This window comes from Canis lupus, chromosome 11, assembly GCF_011100685.1.
Source record: "Canis lupus familiaris isolate Mischka breed German Shepherd chromosome 11, alternate assembly UU_Cfam_GSD_1.0, whole genome shotgun sequence".
NCBI lineage: Eukaryota > Metazoa > Chordata > Mammalia > Carnivora > Canidae > Canis > Canis lupus.
In genome coordinates this window covers 36,601,074-36,622,989 of record NC_049232.1, presented here as the reverse complement: position 1 = coordinate 36,622,989, position 21,916 = coordinate 36,601,074, and the positions used below count along the sequence as shown (strand labels likewise).

Genomic DNA, 21,916 nt, shown 5'->3' with positions numbered 1-21,916 from the left:
TTTTTTGTGAGTTGAATTCTTACTTGAATTTTGGTCATCTGCTTATTATCTGTGTCATGCTCCCGTTCTTTAGTCAGAAATTGTAAGGAGAGAAAAAAAGAGGAAAAAAAAAAAAGAAATTGTAAGGAAGCTCTTTGAGAGACAGCCAAGAGGGCAGAGTACCACAAGGTATTTATTCCAAGTTAATGCCACTTGTACACAATGACGTTTCTAGAAGAGTCGGCCAGGAGTTCTGGAGTTAACATAGAGCTAACATATTCTGAGGCTAATAAGCATCTGTACATTAGATGATCTATACTTATTACATCTAACAGTCTTTTCATTTTGTAATTTGTGTTTAAAAATGTTTTTAAGATGAATATTCTGTGTCATACTAACACTGTTCATTGAAGAGTAAGATTATAATAAATCAAATAGTGTCTTTTACCCTCTTTCCTCCAGGCAATTCAGATTGCAGGTTGGGAATGGATGCCACCAACAGCATTTTATAATTGTACAGAAGAAGTATTAAGTTGAAAATGTGTATATTGTGTATCTTGTCATGTGTCTTGTTAAGATAAAGGGCATTTCCTTATTAACTCTAGAGTAATGGCTGTTGTAAAGTATCCCCTCACATCACATCTTGGATCTTGCATCTAGTTCTAGATATTACATTGTATAGAAAAGTATTGAGCAATTGAAGTGTGATCATCAGTGACCAGGGTGGTGAAGGATCTGCAGACAAACCATGGGTGGGGGGATCAGTATTGGATCTGGACACAAGCCTGTCAGAGTAAAATCTCCTCCCCTTCTGTAAAGGCTTCCATATGGACCAGGAAGCTGACTGATTCTGTTAAGGCCTCAGAGGACTGAAATTTATAGGAAGGCAGATTTGAGCTCAGTGGAAGGAAAGAAGTGCAGCAGTTAGAGCCATGAAACAATGAAATGAGTTGCCTCATAATATAATGAGCCAGATGCAGCTGGGTTTTTTCTGCCTGACTTTTCCTGTCGCCTATTTGCAGGAGATGTCAGGATGCAGGGGCCCACCCAAGCCTTTTTCTAAAGAGAATGGTAATTCCTGAGTACCTCCAGAAAGACATGCCAAGAAGTTCAAATAGGGTGCCAGGTGCCTTCCCAAAAGTCGAGCATCCTCTTTGTTCTGGGAGCCGTTGTAGAAAAGAAGCTAAGGGAAGTTTCTTTTCAAGTTTACTCTGATGACACCTCTCTTTTTGGAAGCACTCAAGGGGAAGTGCATCCTACATCAAGATTCTGATACCAAGGAGACACCTGGGTGGCTCAGTAGTTGGGCATCTGTCTTTGGCTCGGGCATGATCCTGCAGTCCCAGGATCGAGTCCCACATTGGGCTCCCTGCATGGAGCCTGCTTCTCCCTCTGCTTATGTCTCTGCCTCTCTCTTTGTGTCTCTCATGAATGAATAAATAAAATCTTAAAAAAAGATTCTGATACAAAGAAATAGATACATTAGTTTTTTATTAAAAAAGAAAGTTTTATTATGTTAAAGCTGACATGAGAATATAATTATATTTCTTTTTTCCCCATCCATATTTTGTAAAATTCCATTTGTTTAGGGTTATAGGAAATAGTCTAGATGTATTAAATATCTTCCAGTGAAGGCCTCAGTGTTTCAGTATGTTTGAAATTACAAGCAAATAATGCACAGTTTTTATTTGTGTTGAGAAAAACACAATTAAAAATTGAAAGATAAGATGCTTCTGTAACAGATAAAGAGAATAAAATAAGAATAGCCCTCTCTTTTTGGAAAAATGTTTAAGGTTGACATTTTTAAACAAATAGCTGTTGTGTGAGATGATGGCTTGGCTGCTGCTTAGAAATTTTAATGTCTTGGTTGTTAAGAAAATTAAGGAGAGTTCTTGTTTTGTTGTTGTTTTTATTGTTTATTGTTTCCTTGTCACATTTTTATCAAGGAATGTTTGTCTTTAGAAACAAATACTAGAAACTAAAGGTAATCATAGCATGTTCTGAGCTGAATGACACCTTGACCATTCTTCAAGGAGTGATCTTTCTCTATCTTCCTTCTGCCTTTTACTCTTCTGTACCAATGGAGCAATGGAGGTTCTCTCATGTATTTCAGTTCTAGATGAATATGGACGGCCCTCTTGAGGGTTTCTGCTACTTCTTTCTTCTAGATCCTACATTATTTCCAGTGGTTTCACTCATTTCATTTCCCACTGCAGACACATTGTCATTTACATTACATTTAAACAGCAAGTGTTCTAGGGGACTTCTATTTCCTTGATAAAGTGAGTTTGGAGCACAGATCTGAAGGATGAGTTGCAGTTCTTGAGGGAAGTGGGTAATGGTGGGGGTTTGCAGGCAGAAGGATGCATGGCCCACTGGAAGAACTGGCAATGGAGACCTAACTAGAGCATCCCGGTATGGAGTAGAGAGGCTCAAGAGCAGTGCAGGGGCCTACCTTGAACACACACTTGCCTTCTCTGTTCGCTGCTATTTTTTGTGGTCTTTCCAGAACTTTCCTAGGATTATCACCACAGGAGAGGATACACTGTTATTATAATGAATCATAATGCTCTTTTATTTCAGGTGGTAAGGGCTTCTAGAAGCAGTAGAACTAGCAGTGGTGTCAGAGTCTAACCTCTTCATGGCAGATCTTTAAAGGAACTGCCCTCTGAGTTTTTCATGGTGGATAAAGTAAAACTCCTGCTGCTCATGGGCTTCTCCCCCAGGCTACCCCTAGTAGGGAGTTGATAGGAGATCTTTTGGACATGGGCATTGCTTCACTGTTGACAGAAAGACATGGTGAATTTGATTAAATTAAATTAGGAGCATGTGTATGCTTGACAAAGTGAGCTAATGAAGGAAAATGCATCAAAAGGATTTATGGTGAATTGATTAAAATTTTTCTTTGCAGAAAACCCTTCCGGCTTAACGCTTGGAATTATAAGGCTATCAGTGCTTCTGGGCCCTCCAGGTTCTCACTTGCCTTTGCAGTACACAGTTAGGGGACTTTTCTTTCCTTTGAGCAGCCACTCTGTCTACAGCCTACTCTGTTGCAGGCAAAAGTATTCCCAACCTGCAATCTGAATTGCATGGAGGAAAGAGGATAAAAGACACTATTTGATTTATTAATTTCTAGTGGATTAGAACTACAAATGTTTGCTATGTTTTTAATTTGAGAAGTAGAGAGAATCACAGCAGCTTTTAATTATGCATTTTGTGTAATGCAGCTCTGAATAGAGCAGAACAAAATTAAAATTGTGGATCAAATACTAAATCTGAGTGGATACTAAAGTGAGCTGTAGTGTAATGCTAATGGTTTTGCATCTTCCTGGCATTATGTCAATAATGGCTCTAATCACATTAAGTAGAGAGCCCATTAGCTTTTTCTTTGCAGCAGCATGCACCATAGCAACATACTGAGAGTTCTAAAATGACTTGTGACATATTTTTTAAAGCATTGCCATGTTTAGGCTGAGAGGCATGTACATACTGTACACATGTGAACACAGATGTGTGCACAATGCTATATGCGCAGTTATGTTCTTTTGTTAGTATGGGCATATTAACCTTGCCTAACGTTGTCTTTGAAAAATGCAACCCATTGCCCTTATCTTCATAAATTTAATGGGTTCTCTGCTGTTTTCATGAGACTAGAGCTTTGCTGGAATTCACCATGGTATAAAATCAGATCTACTTGTATAGCATTATACCTAGAGGGATGAAAGGCCTTTTAATATTTCCTTTCTTTACTCTGTTCTGAAATGGCATGACATTTTCTAACTGTCCAGCCCTATTTGGTTGTATTTCTATGTTGAAGCTGGAACAGAGAAGTCTGGTTGAGGTTCGTTTGCTTTAATGCTGTTTCAGGTCCAATTTGGTAGAGTGCTTTGTGCTCCCAAGATAAGCTCACCATGTGGTTTCATCATGGGTGTTCTCAGTGACTGGGAGACTAGAATTAATATGGTATGTAAATATTTCTTCTTTGAGTAGAGGAATATTGAGTATTTTTAAACATTCAAAAGACTTAAAAATTTTCAGAGACGTCTTCAAGTGTAACTAAAACTTTAGGATTTTCTGTTATTATACTATATGAAAATAAAGTAGGAAGTTGATAAAGGAATCCTCAAAATGATAGTATTCCAGAGGCACTTTGTTCTCAGTATGTATTTGACTTGCAACTTATCTTCCTCCCCAAACCTTCACTAACCACTATCTGTCCATCTCTGATGCTTTCTTCTTTCTTATGTCCTCTATCCACTTGCACCCTTCCCCTAAATTCTGTTGCTTTAGTCTTCTAAATAGCCCTTGAACCCACCCTTCCTCTCCATCCCTGGAACTCAACTCAGGCCCTCAGATGTCTCTCGTTTTCATGACAAAGTTCCCAAGTGTTCCTCTTTCTGCTATATTATAAATGATACTTAAGAAAGTAACATATAATGATGTGTATGTGGAGTTTATTGTTTCCTAAGAGGTATTTATTTATTTATTTATTTATTGGCTAGTTTAGTTTCTATTTTATTCCATTTTTTATTCCATTTTTTAGAAATGCTGTAAGAGGTATTCTTTTAAGTTAGCATGTATAATCCTAACTCTTATTCAAGATGGGTAATGAAGGGTAAGCAACCTAAAAATTTTACAGCTGATCACTGCATTCTGTGCAGTTACAAAATACAGTTCTCTTAGAACTTGAAAGCAAATGCTACTGCATTCAAGTGTTGAATATGTTGTCTGTTTATCTTTGGTATCAAAGACCCAGGGAATTTGGAGAAACATCACACAGCTTTTAGAATTATTCAGACAAGCTGTGATATCACATGACTGCTCCCCCAAATGTTAAGACATTACTCACTGGATCTTAAGACATTTTAAGTACTTAATCATCATAATACCCTAATGAGATAGTCAGGAATGAAATTTAAATCACTTTAAATTGGGGTAAGGAGAGGTAAAGTGACTGCCCAAGGTTGCTTTGACAGTGGTTAAACTAGGACTCAATTCTAGAAATAGTTACCTTTTTATTTTTATATGTTAAATATACTTCTACTCACCCTTTTAATTCAGAAGAGTACACAGTTGAGTAAAGGAGAGTAGGTAATATGCTAGAATCTAGGTGAAAGTAAAGCAATCAGGATATGTTTAGATCTCAGTTTTTCCTTGTTTCCATCATTCACTCTTTGTCAGACAAATGCAGGGCAACATCTCTCATGAGCTCTTTCCACCTGTTCTATACACACACCCCTGCCTCAACTCACCCACCTACTTAACCTCTCTTCCCCTCTATCCCCTTTTCTCCCCACCGTGCACCGCACCCTCTTCCTCTCTCTCTCTCTCTCTCTCTCCCCCCCCTCCTCCTTTCTCCCCACTGTGCCCCTACCCCCTTCCTCTCTCTCTCTCTCTTCCTCTCTCTCCTCCCTTTATATATATATATGGCAGCCCTGGTGGCTCAGCGGTTTAGCACCACCTTCAGCCCAGGGTCTGATCCTGGAGTCCTGGGATCGAGTCCTACATCAGGCTCCCTGCATGGAGCCTGCTTCTCCCTCTGCCTGTGTCTCTGCCTCTCTCTCTCTCTCTCTCTCTCTCTTCTCTCAATAAATAAATAAAATCTTTAAAATATATATATAGATATATATTTAAATAGATAGATAGATAGATAGATAGATAGATAGATAGATAGATAGATAGATAGATGATAAAACAAAGTGTTCTTTTCCCTGTCAATGTAAGACACTATAGTGTTTGTGGGTCTTTAGAATGTATCCTTATAAAAGAGAGTCATCAGTACAATTTGAATATCCTCTCTTTCAGAGCTTCTTGTTCATTCAAAGTGAATGCAAGATTTATTCCTGGTAAGCTAAATTTTGATCATGTACACTGTCTAGTTTGTTAGCAATATTCAGGGTATAAAAAGCACACACAGATGTAAAATGTAATATTCCCTAACACATAGGCTGAATAGCTCATAATTTAAAAACACAAGATTTTTAGCTAGATGTATATTAGTTGAGCATACATTTTACATTAGTTTGCTGTGTATGAAGTGCTTTGAATATAAAGGTAAAAAATGCCAGGTTTGTTGACAAAGATTTGTTGTCATGCAAACCAACATTTACAATGCTATGTAATACTTTGTTAGAGGTGTGGACAAATAGAGGTATAAGCCTATGTACATTTTGGTACCAGACTTGGCCCTAAATAGCTTCCTTGCCTTCTTTACTTCTATCACTTTAGTAAGATTTTTAGCTCTTTTAAGCCTCAGCTTATAGAGCATAGTAGTACTCACCATGTGGTGATTGTTAGGTAAGTTATTCAAAAATAGTGCATGCATAGTACCTAGCAGAATACTTGGTAGAAAGCCAGTGCTCAAAATGTTAGCTGTTGTTACTGCAGCATTAAGAGAGAAAGGAACCAGGACACCTGGGTGGCTCAGTGGTTGAGCATCTGCCTTCTGCTCAGGGCGTGAACCGGGATCCCAGGATCAAGTTCTACATCAGGCTCCCTGTAGGAGCCTGCTTCTCCCTTTGCCTGTGTCTCTACATCTCTTTCTGTGTCTCTTATGAATAAATAAATAAAATATTTTTAAAAAAGAGGTAAAGGAACCTCTCAGTGTGCCCTGGCAATCAGGGAATATTTCACAAAAGAGGTAGGTAGCAGTTGAGGGTGATACTAAAAAGGATGTCAGTGGGAGTTTCTCAGGAACAGAGTACTCTGTCTAGGCAAACAGAACAGCAGCCACTAACACATAGTATTCTGAGGAGCCATTGCCTCTTCCAGAAATCTATGAGTCAGTATTGCTGGAGCATAAAAAATAAACTCACAAAGAAATAAACCTGAATAGGCAGCCAAGGGCAGATCTTGAAGAGCCTTGTCCAGAAAAAGACATTTTGAGTTTATGCTCTGTGCCAGTCATCTTCTAAGTGGAGTACTTGGGGTTTAGACATTAAGAAACAAGGAGATAATGTTAAATTTCTATTTATTTTTTCTTATTTTAATTTTGCCTTTGCCCCTCCCCTCCCCTTCCCTTCCCCTGCTCATGTGCTCTCTCTTTCTCTCTCTCTCTCTCTCAAATAAATGAAATCTTTAAAAAATATATACAGAGGAGGAGTGCCTGGGTGGGCAGTCGGTTAAACCTCTGACTCTTGGTTTTGGCTCAGGTCATGATCTCAGGGTCATGAGATCAAGTCCTGCACTGGGCTGTGCACTCAATGTGGAGTCTGCTTGATATTCTCTCTTCCTCTCCCTCTGCCCATCCTGCTTGTGCTCTCTCTCTCAAATAAATAAACAAATCTTTAAAAATATGTATATAGAGAGGAGAAAGGAAAAACAGATATGTCGAGGAGAATAAAGGCATATTATTTAAATAATTTTAATAACATAAGTGGTACAAACACTGTACAGTAAGAACAGATGCCCAGACATTGGCCTGTGTTCCATACCAGCCTAGTACACATGAGCTGAACATTAGCTTTGGGGAGGTGGGAATAAATAGGTAAATATATATGTATTTTTTGAGGGTCTCAAAGATTTGTTAGCTATAATTGGCCTCTATTACATGCCTGCTCCCCATTTTTAAGCTATTTATCTTTGTCTTCTTGAGTTATGGATTCTGTACTCAGAGAAGGAGTTAGGAAATAATCTCCTATCAGTGTTGATATGTAACCCTCATTTGTGACAAATGCGAATTTAATTCTCATTTTGTCAATGTAGTGAAGTGACACCAAGAACACCTTCCATTTGGGTAGATCAATCAAGAAATTTAGAAGAGACTTGTATGCTTGCAATGGCAGATTTTCAATGTAGTCATTTTTCTCCACTTTCCAGAATGATCTCACAACATCTCCTCATTCACTCTCATTTAATCTCTTGAACATTAGCTTACTTTCACATTCTGTGAGGTTACCAATGTTTCCTGTTAGCAGAACACACTTTGCTTCGATTAGCATCACTGAACACCTTTCATAGCCACCTTCCTTTCTCTGAACCAAAGTGGAATGCATGAGAAAGGAAAGTTGCTTCCAGAAGTGAAAATGGAAAGAGAGAAGCCAGTGGAATAGTATGAGGAATGGAGGAAACCCATGAGCTCTGAATTAGGGATTTCAGTCGGTGCAGGAAAAGAAGGAAATCTGGGAGTAAAACCAGAAAATCAAACAAGAGTGGGAGGGAAGAAACTTTAGGTGGGAGCCTGCCTTTTGGTATCTGAAGCACAAGAGAAGGATAAGGATAAATTAAATAACTAGAACACCACAGATGGAGACAAAGAGCAAAGGAAATACATGTGAAGACCAGAAACAAGCAGTAATGGAGCTAATGACCTTTTCTTTGAATCGCCATCACAGATTGATGATGTGTGTTCTCTCTCCTCCCTACTTTCATTGTTAAAGAGGCAGGAATGATGTAGCAGGAAGACAGCTGGACTCTTAACTGTCATATAACTAAAGTCACTTTCTGTTAGGTGGGATTTTATCAGATGTTAGGGAAGGGATTTTTTTCTTCCTTTTCTCCAAATGTAGTGTTTTTTGACTCATGTTAGTCATCTTGCCAAACATGAAGCACAAGATTTGGTCTTGACTCCCACTCTACACCAGTTTGCCCTTAAGGCAAAAATTTAATTCAAAGTTGGAGAAGATAGAGAAGACATAGGTATAGGTGCCTCTATCTCAATATAAAAGTTGGAGGCAGAAATCTCAGAAGATTGCTCCTGAGCCATTTTAGATGGATAACTTTATTAATTCTTATAATAAAGCCCAATTTAATTTACATCAGCATGTTATGTTTCAACTGGCATGAATAACTTTTTTCTTTGATGAATAGAGATGGTTTTGAGTTATAAGAAAATAAATAATGCGAGGGAAGAAATCCTGGGTTATCTTGGAGACAGCAGGAGAATTTCTGAGAGTGGAAGTGAAAAAGCAATCCATAGACTTGCCGATGGACACTCATTAAATGTTAATAGGAACTGCATGTGATGAAAGACAGGCGATTCTGAATTTATCTTGTAACTGTAGGTCTACAGCTGGAGGTATGCAAATGAAATCAAGGAAAGGCATTAAAGAAGTTATTTGTTAGGAAATAGAAGCAGGATTGTTTGCTTAGTCTACCTTGAAGAGAACATTCGTGAACTGGAAAGCACAGAAGTGAGTGGCCTTCCATGTCAGTGGCAGATGGAAGATGTTAGAAAAGGAGTAGTCCTATGTCTGAATGAATTCCCGGGAAAGTTGAGAGCCCCCTGATGTAGTAGGCATGTGAAACCATGTAGCCGACATTAAAGCCTGTTGCACTTTTATAACCTCCTTGAATCACTGAAGCGAGCTGTCCCTGGTGTAGCAAACATGTCCCTGGATTCTGTGTCTTGACAGCGAATTGTACCACTGTCCTTGAAACCTCCTTATACTTCCCTGTTTAGTCCTGGGTCATTGGAATGCAGGCACTGGATTGAAGCATTTATTCATAGCAGATTAATAATATAAGTAAGTATCTGTGAGGCCTCATTTAGAAGGCTCTTAGAGGATTAATAAAATATTTACAAAATAACCTATATGATTGCTTCATTTTTGAGATATTTAGCTCTAATCACATCATAAATCTTCTTTCAAAGTGGCTTCTCTCTTCTGTGAAAGAATTTCCATACTACTGGAAAAGCAGAAACAATTCCTGCCATTACTTTTATTAAAAACAAAAGAGAGTCTGGTTTCTTTGTACACACATGTTCTCTTTCTTACACACACACATACAAGCAAGCACACCACAGAGCCAATACCCAAGAAATCAATGAACAGAAGAATAAAATGATCGTTTTTAAAAAGACTAATCATTGAATTTAGTGAATGGTGTTCACACGTAAAGCATGCCAAAAAAATCATCCTTTTATTATAAGAATCTTATTTCTGCATGTTTTACATAGCACCTACAGCCGAAAAAAATCTTAAACTGATAGCAATATAGTTTTTCCGGTAATTAGAATACTGATAGAGTTCTTTAAAATGTTAACCTCTGCCTTTAAAAAGTCTCCTGTGTCACATGTTTGTTTACTATTTCATATGTAGTATCAGTAGATCACCTTATACAATCAGATTTCTAGATGCAAGGTCAATATTTCAGTTAGTTTTTGGATTTATGCTAAAGCTATAACTATTTATATGAATAACCATTTACTGAGTGCCTGCCATGTGCCTAGAAATTCAGCAAGAGCTTTTATGAGTATTTATAGTTCATTTAATTCAGTCCTAATAATAACTAATACTCCTAAGAATATCCCTATCCTTGTTTCATAGCTGGGAAACTGAGGCTCAGCTTGGTCATAGAGCTAGTAAGTAAAAGATTTGGTATTGGAGCACAGATCTGTGACTTCATACTCCAATTTTATTTTGATTTCATTTGATTTGATTTGATTTTCCGTTCTATTCTGCCTCCCCTTACTTCCACAAAGTGGGTATTTTAGGATTGTTAGAACCAGAGCTTATCCTTTATTCCCTGATAGTCAATGATCTTTTATGCTGTTTTACTGAATTTTCTTTCAGTTGTACACTATTGCTCCTATTATGTTGCTGCCTTTTTAACTATGACTTCTGTGATATAATTCGGAGTTAGCCTCTTGATACATGTTTATCAACTTTAATAAAATATTTATTAGCTGATTAAAATTTTTGCCAGAAATCCATATTAAAACATTCTTTAAGGCTAAAAAATGTTTGTCTGGCAACAGTCTGCTGTATATATAATGGAAATATTTTTACCCAATTTCCTTTCATTTTCCTTCTCAAAGCCCTTGCAGAAAGGGATAATGGAACAGGCAGCTGTGGCCGTAGGAAGTCTGTGCAATCTGTGGTTTTAAATATATATACATATATATAAAAAATATATGCCAAAATTATGCATTTGCCATGATTTTTTTCTTTTTATTTGTTGCTGGTATAGAAGCTCCAACTTTCCACTTGTCTTACTTGTGATTAATTGGGATGTCTTTGTTCTCTCCAATGTAAGATCTAAAAACCAGCCTCTGTCTTCACTGAATGTCAGTGCAGCTGCTGTTTGCATGCTGTTTTCTTTGTTGCTATGTGTGTGGGTGCCTCAGGCCCAGGTCCTGAGTCCCCTTTCTCCTGCCGTGCATTGCCTATGTTTCTGTGGAGAATGGTAATATTCTTGGATCAGGGACTTTTACAAATAGGTGTGTTCTTCCTTGTTGGCTTGGAGTGATCAAAGACCACCATGTTTCATTTTGCCCAGAGCCTCGAATCTTGCCCTCTTGCCCACCCCCCATCCTCGGTAAAATCCATTGCAGAGAGCTTTTTTACCCTAAGGCCTCAGAAAACAAATCCAGCACCTGTGGCCTGAGAGTGTTACTTACAAAGGCCTGGAAACTCCCAGAATGTTGTTTATGAAGCACACTCTTAGTTGGGACTCACAGGAGTTTCTGTGTCTCTTGTTTCTTTTCTAGCTGCTTGTGAGCATCAGACCCTTTTGTAGAGAGAAGGAAGAAGGTCATGTTATAGAACATGATCATGCATGTCAGGACAAATGCTAATTCACGACACTGAATTCTGACTAATACCCTAAGGGAAGGAAGAAATACATGCATATGGGTATACCTTGGCTTCCATTTAACTCTCTAATTTTTCTTTTTTCTTTTTTTACTTAAATAAGGAGTTCTGTCTTCATTAGTGGTGTTATTCACGGAAACTGTAGAGTTTCTGCACTTGCCTTGCCTGTGTGAAGTAGAAGGAATGTGTTTTCTTTTGCCATATCCTTACTCAGCGGGGGTGCTCTTACTATAAAACCAGGAAACTAAACAGAAGGACAGTGCATGTATTTGCTCCTTGTTTCCCCTCACTCTGGACTTGAGTAGAAATGCAGTTTGTAGCCTTCCTGCATACAGTCAGTACTGAAGTAATTAAGTGAGGTAAGGCATGTGAAGCACTTTTTCCTTTAGTGCTTGGCACATGGTGAGTGCTCAGTGAATGGTAGGTGTTACTTTTCATTGAACCCAAAGTCACATTGCACCTCTCTCTTTAATGCAGATTTATCGTAGCTTTTTTTGTTAGATCTGAAGGTTGAGGGCACCTGGGTGGCTCAGTCAGCTATGCATTTGTCTTTGGCTCAGGTCATTCTGAGAATTCTGGGTTTGAGCACCAAGTGCAAATACAGGGCTCCCTGCTCAGTGGGTGGGGGTCTGCTTCTTCCTCTGCCCCTCTCCCTGCTAATGCATGCACTCCCTCTCTTGCTCGCTCTCTCTGAAATAAATAAAATCTAAAAAAGAACCAAAGGTCAGTTTCTGCATTACTGAGAGCATCATCAGCAAATGTTGACTTTAAAATAAAATTTTATTTTTTTGTACTTTTGCATTTAATTGGTGGATTGGTTTGAAAACAAAATGCTACATAGATTTCTTTTTTAAATTAGTTTATGTTTCTAGCGACTGCTGTAAATAAGTTGGATGTTGTATTTGTAGACTAAGAACTGACAAGCCAGTTTCAGACAACAATGAAGATTTTCTATTCTGTTTATCAAAACCAAGAGATTTGTAAGCATCCCCATATTGATTTTTGTTATTAAAAGTGAATATTGAGATGGACCACAAAAGCTGCTTTTCCAGCCTCTGCTGGATCAGAGGCCTCTTTGGGGGAACCATTAGTTGCATCTTCTAATAAATAACATTTGAGATATTAAATACTCATTTGAATGGATGTTCTCTAAAGAATATGAAGCTAGTATAGTCCCTTGGCTTCTGTGAGCCTTAATCGCATCTATCTATTGTGCAATTTATAATGGTAGATACTTTCCCCCCTTAGGTACAGAGTGAGTTTTCAGTAATGTTTCTTGACCCAACCTAACTTGACACCATAGAGGGCACTAATAAATCACACCTTCCTATTCTCAAGTAAAGACAGATATCTCCTTCTCTCCCTTCTCTCCTCGATCAAGGATCAGAGCTGAGCTTGTAGCCATCTAGAACAACAAATTACAAAATCTGTTTTTCTATGGGATAGCAGTGGGGGTGCAGATTTGAAACACTGATGGGTAAGTGTGCAGAAAGCTGCTAACACAGCAGGCCTGAGACAGCCATTCTTAAAAAGGCTTGCTTACAAAGTTGTCAGCTGGCATCAAGGAACTTGGATTTGGGGAGTGTTCCACCATTCCGTAACTGATAAGTGGTGCAGCATTCTAAACTGTGGAAATACTGTAGCTTATGCTGACCACTTGCTTTATTTCTGGGAGTCTGGAATTTAGGGTTTGGGTACATGTGATGAACCCCCAACAAAAACCATGGGTACAGATTTGCTAATGAGCTTCTGTTGTAGACAACACTTCACATGTACTGTCACAATTTGATGCTGGAGAAATTAAGTGCATCCTATGTGGCTCCTTGGGGAGAGAATTCTTGGAAGTATGCTCTTGGTTTCTTCTGGACTTTGCCCCTTGCTCCTTTTCCCTTTGCTGATCTTGCTTTTGATTATCCTTTCACTGTAGTAAATCTTAGCTCTGAGAATGACTATACGCTGAGTACTGTTAAGTCTTACTCATCTGGGGCTGGTCTTAGGGACCCTCAATAAAATAGTTAAAACCTAACTTATGTAGGATTCCATATAAAAGAAAAGGCAGAAAGTCTAAAATGCCTGGAAATTTGCCTTCTGGATCCCCCATTCTGTATCATTTTCTTCCTAAGTACTACTTCATTTTGGTTTTGAATTTAGTAAATATGTTTAGAATATAATGTAATTGGGTGGGCACTTCTACAACATTCAGGTACCAATGTGAACTCATTCCTTGTTCTCTGCTATCATTGAACTGAGGTGTAAACATCAGAGACTTAACACAATGTATTTTTTTTTCTGGCTCTTAGACACACACAGACACACACGTTTTCTCCATTACCTGGTATTCTAATAATTGGAAATCAGTACCAACTAGAATTCCTCCTTGATAGAATATAGTGGCAATTGACTCTCATTTAGGAATGTTTTACTAGTTAGGAAAATAAAATGACAAAAATTGCCTTATATCAGCTTTTGTTTTTTGTTTTGTTTTGGTGTTATTACCTTATTCCACTTCTTGGATGTTTATACAGAATAATGCCTTTCCATACCATACAACAGAGAAGTTTCCAGAGTTTTTAATGTCTATTTTCCACTTGAAAGGACTCTACTTCCTTCCGTATTGGGAAAAGAAAAAGAAATAGGAGTGCCACTGAGAAATACCATCCAGGAGAGCATGTGTGAAGAAAGTGAGAGGCAGAAACTAGATTCAGGAGTGGCTACACTGGCCATCATCAACTCATATGCCACTGTTGGCCTGGTAGTATTCTCATCTGTTTGCAAGAGCTTACATACACTTTGCCTTTTTAGTCTGGTAGGATAACCTTTATGCCTTACTTCAAAGACACTTGAACATAGAGCAAATAGAGCATGTAAAGTTATAGACAATGTTTGCTTTAAACTTGATGAAATTAGACACCAGAAGAAAACACTGTTTGGATGACAAAAATTTTGTCTCCTTCCCTGTAATTCCATAAAAAATAAAAAATTAAATGTTTATATTCTTTCCATTAATGAAATTCTGATTTTTTTTTGTTAAAATGACTTAGTTCCTTGATAGTTTTTATTTAATATTACCTTTCCTTCCTGACATAAACATAGTAAAGAAAAAAGTCTTCCTGATAATTTAGAAAGTAAGTAGTTGCTTTTCTTCAAAGGTGTCTTGAACTGTTTTTATTACATGGTGATTCACTGAGAGAATCACTTCACTAATTATAAAAGTACGTTTTTAAGACAAGTCATTGTCTATGGAACTGTTATAAATAACAAATGATAATAGGTTAAAAAGTAAAATAAGTGAAAGCCTTTTATATTTTATAACTTCAACTAGCTGAAAGGTCTTCTGGAAATGATCTTCATGCATGTAATATTTATTTTTTAGTACATTTCATATTCATTCAGCAACATCTGTTTTCTATGCTTTTTTTCTTACCATTCTATGCATTTTACTTTTCATACACAACCAGAGCTCTATATTAAGAATTCAACTGATATATTCAAATTTGACAACTCTAGGCTCTACTTTCCTATACCTATGTGTTTATTTTTTCTCTGCCAGTTTAATTTTACCAAACCTACCAAAGAGACTTCTCTACTCCTCCTCCTCCTGCTCTGTCTGCTGATACACCTCCTGCTCTGGCCAGGACCCAACTACTTCTTGTTTGAATTAAATTATTTCAAATGTTCTAATATTCAGTGTTAACATTGAGTAATTCAGTGTTGGCCATAAGTTAAAGTTGTTTCTAGGCTGTCAGATTTTACATGTACTATTCAGATCCCATATCTGCATTTTTGAGCTCCATTTCTAATACTTAGTTCATCTTCCCTACATTTCTTTTTCCTCCTAACTTGTTTTCCTCTGACAGCCACTCTTTATCCATACTGTCATTTTTTGCATTTCAGAAATTTTAAGTTTTTGCACCTACATCTCTAAATAGTTCTATAGTAGAATGAACTTGGAAGCATAGGTCCAACCAATATCTTAAAATATTTAGAGAAAAATCAGTTTTTACTTGCATCAGAAAATATTCATGTTTTTGTTTGTAAGTACATCTAAGATTTTCAGTATCTACATTTACATATGTGACTGCTGAACCAGACACTGGACAACTTCTGTTTTGGACTCACACTGGCTTGTTTTCAGAAATCTAGTAAGCATCTGTCTACAGAAGATAGTTGGGTTTATGGGAATAACAAGTGGTTGTCAGTAGAAATGAATTAGATACAAAAAGAGCATAACTTGTTAAAAATGTGTGTGAGGTATAAAGGGTATAAAGATGAGTGTTCTGGAGCCTCTATTTAGGCATACCTCAGAGATAGTATGGATTTGGTTCCAGACCATTGCAATAAAGTGAGGCTAATGAATTTTTTGGTTTTCCAGTGCATATAGTTATGTTCACACTATAGTCTCTTAAATGTATTATAATAATGCATTATATCTTTAAAAAACACTGTACATATCTTAATTAAAAATACTTTATTGTTGGGATCCCTGGGTGGCGCAGAGGTTTGGCGCCTGCCTTTGGCCCAGGGCGTGATCCTGGAGACCCGGGATCGAATCCCACATCGGGCTCCCGGTGCATGGAGCCTGCTTCTCCCTCTGCCTGTGTCTCTGCGCCTCTCTCTCTCTCTGTGACTATCATAAATAAATAAAAATTAAAAAAAAAATACTTTATTGTTAAAAAAAAATATTAACCACCATCTGGGCTCCCAGCAAGCTGCAATCATTTTACTAGTGGAGGATCTTAGCTCAATGTTGATGGCTGCTGACTGATTAGGGTGGTGGTTGCTGATGCTTGGGGTGGCTGTGGCAGTTTCTTAAAGTAAGACAACAATGAAGTTTACCACATCAATTGACTCTTCCTTTCCTGAAAGATTTCTCCGTAGCATGTGATGCCATTTGATAGCACTTTACCCACAGTAGAATTTCTTTCAAAATTAGAGTCAGTCGTCTCAATCCCACTCTTGCTTTATCATTTATGTAATCTTTTAAATCTTTTGTTATCATTTCAACAGTCTTCACAGCATCTTCACCTGGAATAGATTCCATCTCAAGAAACCACTTTTCTTTGCCCTTCCATAAGAAACAGTTACTTCCCCCACTCAAGTATTAAACCCCTAAAGGTGATTTCATCCATGAGGATTAATACCTTCTTCTTCCAAACTACTGCTATATGCTGCTGGTATTTTGACTTATTTCCATGATGCATGAATGTTCTTAATGGCATCTAGAATTCCAGATCGTTTCCAGAAGTTTTCAATTTATTTTCCCAGATCTATCAGAAGAATCACTATCTATGGCAACTATAGCCTTACAAAATTTATTTCTTAAATAATAAGATTTAGTCAAATTACTCTTTGATCCACAGGCTGCAGAATAGATGTGAAAACATTAATCTCATTGTATATCTCTATCAAAGCTCTTGAGTGACTAGGTGCATTGTCAATGAGCAATAATATTTTGAGAGGATTTTTTTTTTCTGAGCAGTAGGTCTCAATAGTAGACTTAAAATATTAAGTAAACCATGTTGTAAACAGATGTACTGTCATCATCGAGACTTTGTTGTTCCATTTATAGAGTATAGGCAGAGTAAATTTAGCATAATTCTTAAAGGCACTAGTGTTTTATCAGTGGTAAATGAACATGGGCTTTCAGCTAAAGTCACCAGCTTGCATTTGCCCTAACAAGAGAGTCAGCTGTCCTCTGAAGCTTTAAAGCCAAGCATTGACTTCTCTCTAGTTATAAAAGTCCTAACAGCATCTTATTCCAATGTAAGGCTGTTTGTCTATATTGAAAATCTGTTGTTTAGCGTAACCATCTTCGGTAAGTATTTACTAGTTCTTCTGGATAACTTGCTACAGCTTCTGCATCAGCACTTACTCCTTCACCTTATACTTCTATGTCATGGAAATGACATGAACCAGCCTCTTCTAGCTTCAAGTTTTTCTTCTAGAGCTTCCTCACCTCTCTCAGCCTTCACAGAACTAAAGAGAGTTGAGGCCTTTCTCTGGATTAGGCTTTGGCATAGAATGTTATAGTTGGTTTGATCTTCTATCTGGACCACTTAAACTTTCTCCATATCAACTGTAAGGCTATTTTGCTTCCTTATCATTCATGTGTTCCCTGGAGTAGCACTTTTCATTCCCTTCAAGAACTTCTTTGCATTCACAACTTGGCTAACTGTTTGGCACAGGAGGCTTCGCTTCCAGCCTATCTTAGCTTTCAGCATGCCTTCCTCACTAAGCTTAATCATTTCTAGCTTTTGATTTAAAGTGAGAGACGTGCAACTCTTCCTTTAACTTAAACACTTAGAGACCATTGTAGGGTTATTATTGGCCTCATTTCAATGTTATCGTGTCTTAGGGAATAGGCTGGAGGAGGAGAGAGATGGCGAACAGCTGGACCAGTCAGAACATGCACATTTGTTGGTTAAGTTTGCCATGTTATATGGGTGTGGTTTGTAGTACCCCAAAACAGTTACAATAGTAACATCGATGATAATTGATCACAGATCTCCATAACAAGTACAACAATAATGAAAAAGTTTGAAATGTTGGGAGAATTACCAAAATGTGACACAGACTTGAAGTGAGCAGTGCTGTTGGGAAAATGACACTAAGAGACGTGCTCCACATGAGGTTGCCACAAACTTTCAATTTGTAAAAATGCAATATCTGCAAAGTGTAATAATAAAACGAAATCTGCCTATACTCAAGGGTCTGGTTATACTGTAAGGGGTTATCCCAGATTGCATGTGACCTATATAAAATGGAATACAGTTAAAGGAAAAAAATCCCACAAAAAAACAGATGGGGATTCTGAATAGATCACAGGATTTATGATGGGGATGATATTTGAGAGGTGGATCTTGAACAACAGTGGGACCCCAGAAAATTGATGACAGCATTCCAAGCGGAAGGGACAGCGTAAGCAAAAATGTGATGTTTCAAGAAAGTATAGTGCCTTCACTGAAAGGTAAGTTGTCACGTTCAGCTTCAAGGTGAGAGTGTATATAAGAGAAGTAAGGCTTAGCAGCTAGATCTGGGCAGTTCTTGAATGCCAGCATGAAGAATTTATACTTAAATCATTTAGCAAAAGGGAGCTATGTAAGTCTAGTTTCGAGGTAAGGATTATAATGTGATGAAGAGGTATACTTTGGGCAAAGCAGCCTGGCATCAGAATGTGAGTGGAGAGAGGGGAGTAGTAGATGGGCCAACAAGGAACAATAATCCACTTAGGAAGGAATGTGGGCCATCACTAAGCTTGTGAGGATAGGTTTGAAGAGACAGGTGTGTGACTGGACAGCTGAGTTAACCAAGGAATTGGTCAAAGGAATTTACCTTTTCATGCCTGGATTTCAGAGAGAATAGTGGGGAAAATAGAAAGCAGAGAGACACACTGATGGAAGCTCAAGTGGAGGTGAGTAGATAGGAATACCTTCTGTGTAAGGCATTTCAATATAGTTCTAGACTCTGAGTTCTGGTTTGAATCCTGGCTCCTAACATTACTAGCTTTATGACCTTAGGCAAATTACTCAACTGTGATGTGCCTCAATTTTCCCATCTATAAAGTGGGTTTGATAATAATACCTCAAACCTCATTTAAGTGCATATACATTACCTTGAGTCTTTGTTGTCTCAGTTCAGAGTGTAGGCATTATTATCTTGTTTAATCCTCAGATGTCTTGCAGGTAACTATTCTTAGCCTATTTAATATATGATGAAACCAAGGTAAAGAGACTCTGTTACTTAAAGCAATCCTTTAGCTTGAAAATCACATTTCAGTAAAAAATAGGCCTCTGTGCCTTTGTGTTTCAGATTTTGTTTTGATTTGTTTTGTTTTCAGAATTCAGATAATAGTTTTTTGAGCAACTGGCTAGTTACTTTGGTCTGTAGGTGGAATCCCTATAGAAATCCTCAGAGTTGAAGTTTTCCTCATAGAAAGAGATGCAGCAAATGCAAGACAGAGATGAGAACTCACAAGATTGATGGGAAGACCAGATGAGGATTTAGGAATTGATAAGTAGAGTTATTTGCAGAAACTAAAATGAGAGAAGAAAGTGTGTGTGTGTGTGTGTGTGTGTGTGTATACACACACACACACACACACACATATTTATAGTTGTAGTTATGGTTTATTATTCCTGTGTCCAGTATTAAACTGACAGATTTAATTAATTTGTTCACTCCGTATACAGAACAGTATGTGAAAGACTGTTGTTGCATTTTTCCAATACAAAACACCAAACATGTGAGATTCTGTTGCATTTTCCTTTCTAGTTCCATGAACAATGGGATTTAATTTTGATCCAGAAAATGTCCAACATAAATAAATGCAATATCATTGCCAAAACCATTTTCTAAGAACAATGGACAGTTTTCTGATAAAAAAAAAATGATGAGGACAAAATTTTCCGTATATATATTTTGCTAAAACCATCATTCTCAACTTTTTTTCACTCCCAGAATGCTGATAATATAGCTGCTTCCCCTGCACAAATGGTCTTGGGGAAAGACTTAATGTTTCTGTTGGACACCTTCTTAATGGTTAGGAGGGGAGTTCAAGGAAAAAATGTTTCCGGTATATGGGTTTGAAAAGAGTATATAGGGCCGGTATATGGGTTTGAAGAGAGTGTCAATTGATTGGAATCTACTCATCTATCCAGGATGTGGCAGTGGAATGGAGTGGATGTTGTTTCCGGAGTCCAGAATCATTATGCCAGGAGAAAAGGATAGTATTGTGAGAAAAGTACTACACTAAGGGGAGCTGACTGGTTTGTCCCAAGTCAGCCACATAACTTTAGCTTCCTGATTTTAGGCAAGATACTTCTTCGTTAGTTTTCTCATTTGTACAATAATAAAGGTAGCACTAGATGACCTCTAAATTGCCTCCCAACTCCTACATTTATAGTATTAATGAATTTGCTCAGTATTGATTCATCTAAGTAGTGGGGATATAAAGTACAGTAATCTTGTGATAAAGAGACCTACATGACAGAAGAATGAGCAGATCACTGAAGGAACAGCTAATTCTTACTGGGAATGGGGAGAAGGGAAGAAGAGAGTGAGATAGGAAATATTTCATAGAGAGCTTCATTTAGCTTTCATTGAAGAGAATGACAGAAGCAGAATAGAGAGGGGTTCAGAATCAGGTAAGATTTTTCTGTACTCAGAATCCTTTATGGCAAGTAGCTCTTTGTAGCTAGAGCATCAGAGGTCTTGGCAGGAGATGATGTTGGGAAGGTAGGTTGGGTTTCTATTGATGGGACTTGAAATACCAGGTATGGGAATTTAATTATTTATTCTGTGCACAGTAGAGAACCAGTACAAGTTTGCTAGGAGAGGAAGTGAGATATTCCTAGTCTCAGTTTTCAGAAATCTAATGTAAATGCATAGAGAGTGGTGATTCCCACAATTTGCTTCCTGTCCTTGCCTGTTAACTTATACCCAGGTACCTCTTGGCATTTGTATTGATCCTTCAGGATTGTCTCCCTTTCTATAACAGCACTAACTTCACCAACTCAAGAAAATACTGTTTGTGCTCCTTTTTTTGAGGTGACACCAAGAGCTTATCTCCCCTAAATGCATAGTCTCCCCCCCACCCCCAACCAGATAAGCAATATGATTAGCAAGGTGTAAAAAAACAAAGGGCAACAAAACACAGTATTAAAAGAAAAAGAAAGTTACTGGCATTAAAAACTGACTTTCTCCAGTTCTGTCTCCAGAGATAGCCTGAACAGTTTAAAAAAGGGGGGAGGGGGAATTTTAACCCCTCAGTGGTTGTCACAGTGATGTCAGTCTTAACTGGGATCTCTTTGGTCTAACACACTAAAAAGAAAAGAAAATTGTATAGCACTTTCATTTTTGCCTGCAGCATTTGTTGGTTGAAGCTGTATTGACTGAATGCAGGACAGACACTAAAATCAGTCTTTGGGGAGCCAAGGGAGCCCTAGGGATTGTGCTAGAATCTGAGGGGCCTGGCAACTCTGGCTTTCGTGTTATTCTTTCTTTTTGCTGCAGCTTTTTCTTCCAGCCTGTTCAGCAAGCACACCAAGAGGTACCGTGTGTGTGTGTGTGTGTGTGTGTGTGTGTGTGCATGCATGCGTCTACCAGATAGCTTTATTATCGCCAGTGCTATGAGCCCTCCCTTACAAACTCATGGCTGTCATTTGGGGATTTGATGCAAGCTTTCTACACGCCCAACTCATTGAGAGTTGAAAGCCATCCTTCAGATTGGTGTGGCCCAGTTACTTACACTTGCCAGTTATCCGCTACCTTGGTGTCATTTAAATGGAGACATTTTGAATGTTTCACACTTCAAAATAAATGTTTTAGTATACTCGTTAAATGGCAGTCATCTCAGCCAAATGTTTCTGCCTGTTCTCACGCAAATGTTTATTTACTTGATAATC

The 21,916-nt window shown here is 37.9% G+C and overlaps 1 protein-coding gene across 21 annotated transcripts in view; it reads left to right on the top strand.

Annotated features, from left to right (window-relative positions):
* The window catches only part of BNC2 (basonuclin 2), a 444,904-nt gene that overhangs the window by 382,531 nt on the left and 40,457 nt on the right, over window positions 1–21,916 (top strand). The window lies entirely within an intron of this gene.